The 9112-nt window shown below is 46.4% G+C and overlaps 1 long non-coding RNA gene across 1 annotated transcript; it reads left to right on the top strand.

Annotated features, from left to right (window-relative positions):
• The first annotated feature begins 7623 nt into the window (after positions 1–7623).
• On the top strand, positions 7624–8821 carry LOC120059001. The gene is made up of 3 exons (XR_005478076.1): positions 7624–7748; positions 7988–8066; positions 8475–8821. It is a non-coding gene; the product is annotated as an uncharacterized LOC120059001 (long non-coding RNA).
• The last annotated feature ends 291 nt before the right edge of the window (positions 8822–9112 follow it).

Here is a 9112-nt window from a genome sequence, read left to right on the forward strand (position 1 = left end):
AGCATTAGTGAGGTCGGGCACTGATGTTGGGCGATTAGGTCTGGCTCACAGTCGGCGTTCAAATTCATCCCAAAGGTGTTCGAGGGGGTTGAGGTCAGGGCTGTGTGCAGGCCAGTCAAGTTCTACCATACAGATCTAAACAACCATTTCTGTATAGACTTTGCCTTGTGCACGGTCATGCTGAAACAGGAAAGGCCCTTCCCCTAACTGTTGCCACAAAGTTGGAAGCACAGAATCATCTAGAATGTCTTTGTATGCTGTAGCGTTAAGATTTCCCTTCACTGGAACTAAGGGGCCTGAACCATGAAAAACAGTCCCAGACCATTATTCATCCTCCACCAAACTTTACAGTTGGCACTATGGATTCGGACAGGTAGCGTTCTCCTGGCATCCGCCAAACCCAGATTCGTCCGTCTGATTGCCAGATGGGGAAGCGTGATTCATCACTCCAGAGAACACGTTTCCACTGCTCCAGAGTTCAATGGCGGCGAGCTTTACACCACTCCAGCTGAAGCTTGGCATTGCACATGGTGATGTTAGGCTTGTGTGCGGCTGCTCAGCCATGGAAACACATTTCATAAAACTCCCGACGAACAGTTCTTGTGCTGACGTTGCTTCCAGAGGCAGTTTGGAACTCGGTAGTGAGCTTTGTAACCGAAGAAAGATGATTTTTACACGCTACGCGCTTCAGCACTCGGCGGTCCCGTTCTGTGAACTTGTGTGGTCTACCACTTCGCGGCTGAGCCGTTGTTGCTCCTAGATGCTGCCACTTCACAATAATAGCACTTACAGTTTACCGGGGCAGTTTTAGCAAGGCAGAAACTGACTTGTTTGAAAGGTGGCATCCTATGACTGTGCCACGTTGAAAGTAACTGAGCTCTTCAGTGAGGCAATTCTAGTACCAATGTCTCTCTATGGAAATTGCATGGCTTTGTGCTCGATTTTATACACCTGTCAGCAACGGTGTGGTTAAAATAGCCGAATCCACAAATTTTAAGGGTTGCCCACATACTTTTGTGTATATATATAGTGTAGTTACAGCCTTGCGGATGTCTACGGGTCAGACGAAGGAAAGGAGAACGGTAGAACGGTAGGTAGCCTAGCGGTTAGAGCGACAAAGTGAAAAATCTGTCGACTAGACAAGGAAAGGAGCTGAGGAAAAGAAGGAAGCCACATTTGACTATTGAGATGCAGTATCCTGCCCTGCCTCAATCCTCTATAGTGGCTCCTGGTTCATTGACCCATACATGTGTTGCTTGAGGAAGAAATCACACAGAATCCCAATCCCACAGGTCTAAAAGTTAGAGAAAGGTGACTCTGTGTCTGCAGTGTTTATAACTGTTTTACTTCAGTGCTTCACTGATCAATATTCGGTCTTAGACACACAGTTTCTCCCAATAAGACTAATGTTTTTCTCCCCCAAAAAATGTGTAAAATGTACAGTCCAGTTCTGGGATGTATTGACTGATTACAGCTTTCTCACCCCCCCCCCCCCCCCGGTCACCCTCCCTCCTACCAATGTTCCCCGCTCTCTCTCTCTCCCCCCCTCTCTCTCTCTCCCCCTCTCTCTCTCCCCCCTCTCTCTCTCTCTCTCCCCCTCTCTCTCTCTCTACACCTCTCTCCCCCTCTCTCTCTCCTCCCCTCTCTCTCACAGAAAGCGATCAGAGTCACCACCTTCATGCAGCGTCTTCGTGCGTCTGAGATGGCTGCAGCTGAAGTGGAGGCAGGAGGGCAGGGGGAAGGAAGGGGTGAGGACCAGGGGGGAGGAGGGCAGAGTGAGCAGGGAGTGGGGGAGAGTGAGGGAGGAGGGGTGACACCAGAGGTGACAGTTGGAACTAATCCAGAGCGTGAGGAGAGGAACGGGGGAGTAGGGGTGAGGAGGTGGGGAGAGGAGAGGGGAGGAGGGAGGAGAAGCCCTTTGAGTCCCTCTGTAGGGATCTCTCCTTCCACCGATAATGAACCGCTCTCCCAGCCTCCTAACCAATCAAATGCCAGCTCCAAACCTCTGGGGGACGAGTCAAAGAAGCCAGCCGTGAAGAAGACGTCAGGCAAAATGGCCGCCGCATTGGGTCAAACCAAAACAACAACAGAGACCAAAACACCTCCTACCCCCATCGTAACCCCTGACCTCACCAAGCCCCAGGACCCCGTCACTGTCTCTGACCACGACACAGCAGCATCCTCGTTGCCTAGCAACGCCAAGAAGAAGCAACCAGCCTATGTCACTCCTGAGACTCCAACGACTCAACGACACAAGATGGACGCCCAACTCCAAAACATGGGCCCAGGCCCTGCTGCTACTACTACTACTACTACTGCTGCAGCCATAGCCCCACCTGCTCCTGCTGACAGGAGGCCGGCAGTGCAGGCTCCGGTAGAGGAGAAGAAGCAGGATGACAGTAGCTGGTGTCAGACACAGCTCCCTGAGGCTGTAGCTGAGAGGCCTGCTGGAGGTGGGGGAGTAGGGGGAGGAACTGGGTTTGGTGTGGTGTCCATGGGGGTAGGAACTGGGATTGAGATGGGAGGGGGAGGGGCAGGTACATTTGGAGCAGGGTCAGGGGTACTTGGAATAGGGCTAGGATCAACAGTAAGAACTGGGATAGGGCCAAGAGGTGACACGAGCCCCATCGGTAGAGACCAGAGGGCAGACAGTCACAGTGTAGAGTTCAGCATGTCCAGGGGGGGACCCAAACCGTCCGAGGGGGGTTACAGTTATACCATAGGGTCCCTGGGAAGCTCCCCTAGTCTAGGCCGACACACCAGCGCATACGGCCAGGAGGTGGAGCTGGGAGGCTACGGGGGTTCCTACTGCTCCTCTCTGTACGGCAGCGGGGGGGGAGGGAGGATGTATGGGGGCCTGGAGCACGGAGGGGTCAGGGTCAGAGGTCATGGTAGTAGTACTGCTGATTGGCAGATGGACAGCGTGATCGAACAGATCGAGAAGCAAATGGCGGCGGTGCTGGAGAAGATCGAGGGGGACATGCCCTCTCTCCTGGAACAGATCAGTGACTGCCCCCCGCCTCCCGAACCCCCCCGCAGCACATACACCTCCCCCTCCTCACGCTCCCGCTCCTCCCATCTCTCCGCCACCTCCTCCTCCCTCACCTCTACCTCTTCCCCCCCGCCCCTCCCCACCTCCCCCTCCTCACGCTCCCGCTCCTCCCAACACCGACCATCTCACTCCTCCACCTCCTCTCTCACCTCCACTGCTACACCCCCACCCCTCCCCACAACCCCCAGACCACCTCTTCCCTCCCTCTCCCACCTCACCATCCCCCCTCCATCCTACCCGCCTCCTTCCCTGCCCACCCGCTCTCCTGGTCAGCCAATCGGTGAGCACAAGGAGAGAGACGGACAGAGGGGAGCAGTCCATTCTAGCCAATCCCCATCCCTGAGGCCAGGGAAGGGCCTATGAGGTGGGCAGGATGGGGTTTTTGGGTTGTTATGATGTTATGATGTTCCAATATCCACACTAGAACACCTCTTTGATTCTAGAATGTGTAATACATTGCTTCATTCTAAGTTGTATTCTAGAATGTGTAATACATTGCTTCATTCTAAGTTGTATTCTAGAATGTGTAATACATTGCTTCATTCTAAGTTGTATTCTAGAATGTGTAATACATTGCTTCATTCTAAGTTGTATTCTAGAATGTGTAATACATTGCTTCATTCTAAATTGTATTCTAGAATGTGTAATACATTGCTTCATTCTAAGTTGTATTCTAGAATGTGTAATACATTGCTTCATTCTAAGTTGTATTCTAGAATGTGTAATACATTGCTTCATTCTAAGTTGTATTCTAGAATGTGTAATACATTGCTTCATTCTAAGTTGTATTCTAGAATGTGTAATACATTGCTTCATTCTAAGTTGTATTCTAGAATGTGTAATACATTGCTTCATTCTAAGTTGTATTCTAGAATGTGTAATACATTGCTTCATTCTAAGTTGTATTCTAGAATGTGTAATACATTGCTTCATTCTAAGTTGTATTCTAGAATGTGTAATACATTGCTTCATTCTAAGTTGTATTCTAGAATGTGTAATACATTGCTTCATTCTAAGTTGTATGCCAGTGGATATTGGAACAGAGCAACGGATGGGTTTTCCAATCGAACGAGCGTTCATACTAGACACACTACACCAGAAACACGAGATCCAGATTGTTCAATTAAATTGAAGAATCAGGAATTACATTTAATTGAAAGGAATCTCCTGTAATGATTGGATTTAAATGGAATTGATCCCACCCCTGATTCACTCTCTCATAGGTCAGTAATCTCAGACAACTAAATCTTCCCTCTCTCATAGGTCAGTAATCTCAGACAACTAAATCTTCCCTCTCTCATAGGTCAGTAATCTCAGACAACTAAATCTTCCCTCTCTCATAGGTCAGTCATCTCAGTCTTGCGTAATTGGTCAGATGCTCTATGTAATTCTGGGTCCACAAGTGTTAAGAGATCGGAACAAAGAGAACCGTAACAGAGATCCACTCTCTCTCTTTGCAAGTTACGTGCAAGTCTATGTCCCTATATGTACCCTCCTCTTACGGGTGAGTCTATGTCCCTATATGTACCCTCCTCTTACGGGTGAGTCTATGTCCCTATATGTACCCTCCTCTTACGGGCAAGTCTATGTCCCTATATGTACCCTCCTCTTACGGGCAAGTCTATGTCCCTATATGTACCCTCCTCTTATGGGGAAGTCTATGTCCCTATATGTACCCTCCTCTTACGGGCAAGTCTATGTCCCTATATGTACCCTCCTCTTACGGGCAAGTCTATGTCCCTATATGTACCCTCCTCTTACGAAATTTGAAAGATGCTAACACCTGCAAAAGATTTGTCCAAAGCTTCGGAACGAATGCTTCTCATTATTTCACGCATCTTGTTGTATCATCATGACAGATCTACGGTACCGTTTGTTTACGTAAAGATGTTGGATCTTAACTTGTCTCTCGTCGCAGAGTATTTTCCTGATGCATCAGGAAATTCAAATGAGCCTTGTGAGTAGGATTGCAATATTCCAGGAACTTTCAATAAATTCCCTGATTTTCCAGAAATCCCAATTGGGGGAAATGAGCAGGAAATCCGGAATCTTCCAACCAGGATTTCAGGAAAACCAGGGAATTTATTGAAAGTTCCTGGAATATTGCAATCTTACTCGTGAGTGGTTGAAAATGAGTAGTTCTCTTTCTCTCCATGTGTGGGCAGTCTAGTCTTTGGGATCAGGGCCTGCTATCAAAATAATGTTCTCTCTCGCTCACTCAAATGCTAGGTCCTACTACTGCAACATTCAAATGTACAAAATGTATCTGAATGCAGCCATACACATCAACAACAACCGCTGTTTTATGTAGCTTAATAACACAACAAAAATAACTTAACAAAACCTATATCCCTCATTTCTTCAGACTTCCATAGCTCCCAGGTTCTGGGGCGTTAGAGGGCATCATTGCTCATGACAGCGCCTCATGTAACTCCTTCCCTGAGAAATCTTTTAGTCCCAGGAACCGCTCTGTCGCTGTCCACAATAATGTCCATCTTCCTGGACTTTCTTTACGCGTAACATCCCTGAATCCTGCTGGAGGGAAGCCAACACTACAGCCTGCATTGAAGACCTTCCCACCAACACCATGGAGTCCTCCACTCTTCCCTCCACTCTTTTCATATGCAGAGGTTCTGCATATCAAATGTTCTGGACGGCCCTGACTTTGGCAACCTCATTCTCTTTCGCCCTCGTTCAAAGATGTCGCTTCATGCTTTTCACCAGGGTTGCAACAACTTCACAGCTTCTTCATAACATACACCATGACTTCCTTTTCCACAACTTCTCCATCTGGGATTCCTCCGCCTGCAGACTCTGTCTAAATGTCCAAACGCTCTACACCATTTACACTGCAACGGCCTGGAAATACAATGTATTCCAGTAAAGTCTACATACCCCAGCTTCACTCAGGTAGGGAGGGACTCCACATCAAAAAACACAAGAATAGTGTTATCGGAATTAGTTTCCTATATGTTCGTTAACCAATTTAATTATAACAAAGCAAACACTGTCCGTTTATAAGAATTTGTAAGATTCTTATTTGCATAAAATAGACAGAGACCAGTGTCCAAATTAATCAATAGCTTTATTCTCGGGAGATCTCTTCTCAAAAAACCATGTACATTAGTTTATATATCACACACAGCGTCATAGTTTTCTAAATGTCCCTCCTCTTCTCCGACAAGGACAAAGCTGACCAAAAGTCCATTCCAACACACTAACGCACATACCTTACACACAATATCTGGATTATCTCCTGAAGTCTCACCATAGTTTATTACCACTTAGCTGACAGTTCCAGTATAAAGTCAAGATAAGAAAAAGCCTAGGAGGAGAGATGACTAGAAACGATACGGTTGACCGTTTTATCTGTGGATTAATTGGCGGAGTAGAGGACCTTGTGCATTTCAGGTAAAATAACAACTCAATGTTTAAATCCCAGGACAAATTAGCTAGCAACAGCAAGCTAGCTAAATAGGGCAAATTAGTTAGCAAGTGCAAGATAGCTAGCTAAATTGCCATACAGGTTTAATGCTTTTTGACCTGTCCCCAAATTAATGTAATTGGTTCAGAGTTTTGTTTTGATATTTTAACCTGCGTGTCGTGATCGAGTTTGGTGTGGGGGGACAAAATACATATACGCACGATGCACGATGGCGCAGCCGGGTTGGGTTACGTGTTATGAGGCTGAATTTCTAGGCAGGACGTCAGAATTGCATTAGTGGAAACGAAAACTGTTCTCAGGACCGGCCTGGTGCAGCTAGATTGAGACGCATCGGAACAATTTTTGCACTTTAGCAAACGCCTCGATCAAACCGACCGAGTTATACGGCCATGCTGCATAATAATTAATGCCGTCTAACTTTTTTCATTATGTAATCCATATTTTTTTGTTGTGGATATGTAACTGATGTGAAATGGCTAGCTAGTTAGCGGGTGCGCGCTAATAGCATTTCAATCGGTTACGTCACTTGCTCTGAGACCTGAAGTAGTGGTTCCCCTTGCTCTGCAAGGGCCGCGGCTTTTGTGGAGCGATGGGTAACGACGCTTCGTGGGTGACTGTTGTTGATGTGTGCAGAGGGTCCCTGGTTCGCGCCCGGGTCGGGGCGAGAGGGGACTAAAGTTATACTGTTACAGATACAACAAACGTTTAACATTCACCTGTTATTACTAGTTCTGTCAAGTCTACACGTACAACTTGATGCATACATTGGATAAATTCAAACTGTGCACCACACGAACGCAGAACGCACTGCCTCTGCAACGCAATGCTGCAAGGCAAAAGCAGATTTCCATTGAAAATTAATGTACTTCTGGTGTACCAAAAGGCATAACACTGTCGGTGTGATCGAGGCGCAACTCTAACCCTTTTCCCAACCTTAACTTAATTAGCCTAACCTGTCACCATAAAACCTGTCACGTTAATTCTCCCAACCTGCTGTGTGAATTCCCCTAACCTGATACAAGATGTCACTTCTGCTAGTCCAAACCAGCAGACCTTCCCTGAGAGCAGTCTTGTTTTCCACTAATGCGATACAGCGTCTACATTGATGTTCCTTTCCCACGTATCCTTCACCGGGGAGGCGATCCCATTACACCTCACGGTCCACCCGTTTTTAATCGGAATTATTTGTATACAGAAGTCCCCGCTTGGGATAACGTTTTCCAGACGAATAAGGAATAACTTCACGACAATGTAAATATAAAGTTTATTTATTCACAAAATGATGTTAAAATGTCGGACGTGATAGCTATTAGCTAGCAGGCGATCTCATCCTGCTTATCGGCTGTTTAGAGATGAACAACTAAACGATCTAATCGTAGATTCAGAAATGTGTCAATTGTGAAGACCCGAACAGTTTTTAAATCATGAATCGGTAACTTGCTACCCAGCTAAAGACATGTAGCAAATCGTTTTTCCCCATTTGTTTTCAGGGACTAAAGTGGGCACCTGATTGCGTTTCACTTCATTGCATTGGCTTGGAAGGAGAAGAACTGCCCGAGTCATTTGGAGGTAAGATATTTTAACATCTGATGAAAAACGTAGGAAATGCAGCCAGCTGTGTTCAATCTGGACCTGCTAGCCAGCCAAGTTATTTCTGCATTCTGTTGAGGAGTCTGTTTTGCTAGCTAGCTACATGCAGTATCTGTTTACCTAGCTAACGTTAGCTAACTTTATCTTGACAATTTCTCTTCCCCCATTGTGTTGCGCCATTGGGGTTCGTGTTACTAGTTAAAAAAATGATAGGCTAAGTTATTCTACTCTTACTGTAAACAACTTGATCAAGTGTAAAATATGCAAAACTGTTAACATGATGATTGCGCACTAATAAAGGCAGTTGTGGCTTCAGCAACTTGAACCAGCACTGAAATTTGAGCAGTGAGGTTAATTTCCCCCCCCCAATGTCTCTGCTTGTTCCAGGTTGAAGGACATCCCACCCTGTCACTCTGTAGATGTAAAGAATTTATTGTGAACCTCCCGGCCACCAGGTTAATCACCACATCCCAGGATATTATTCAGGGCAATATCACCATGTTAGATAGAAATAGATTGATCCATGTTATTGTTTATCATGCAGATTTGTCAGGACTTTGTAACTTATGAAGCTCATTCTAAAATACAGACGTGATTTCTGTCCCAAGGGATTGAACTGCGTTCAAGTCTTCAATTTAGACCACAATTAGGTGTTAGTGAAGGGCTGGTACAAAATCCTGTAAACTCCTGTCCTGTCAATGTAACCGATGTGAAATGGCTAGCTAGTTAGCGGTGGTGCGCGCTAGCAGCCTTTCAGTCGGTGACGTCACTTGCTCTGAAACCTTGAAGTAGTGGTTCCCCTTGCTCTGCAAGGGCCGTGGCTTTTGTGGAGCGATGGGTAACGATGCTTCGTGGGTGACTGTTGTCTGTGTGCAGAGGGTCCCTGGTTCGCGCCTGGGTCGGGGCGAGGGGACGGACTAAAGTTAAACTGTTACATCAAATAACATGGCTGTCATAACTACATTTGCCCTCATGTACTGAACAAGTTTATGAATGTTGGAGGTTAATCTCCTTGAGATGGCCCT

This window comes from Salvelinus namaycush, chromosome 14, assembly GCF_016432855.1.
Source record: "Salvelinus namaycush isolate Seneca chromosome 14, SaNama_1.0, whole genome shotgun sequence".
Taxonomy (NCBI): Eukaryota; Metazoa; Chordata; class Actinopteri; order Salmoniformes; family Salmonidae; genus Salvelinus; species Salvelinus namaycush.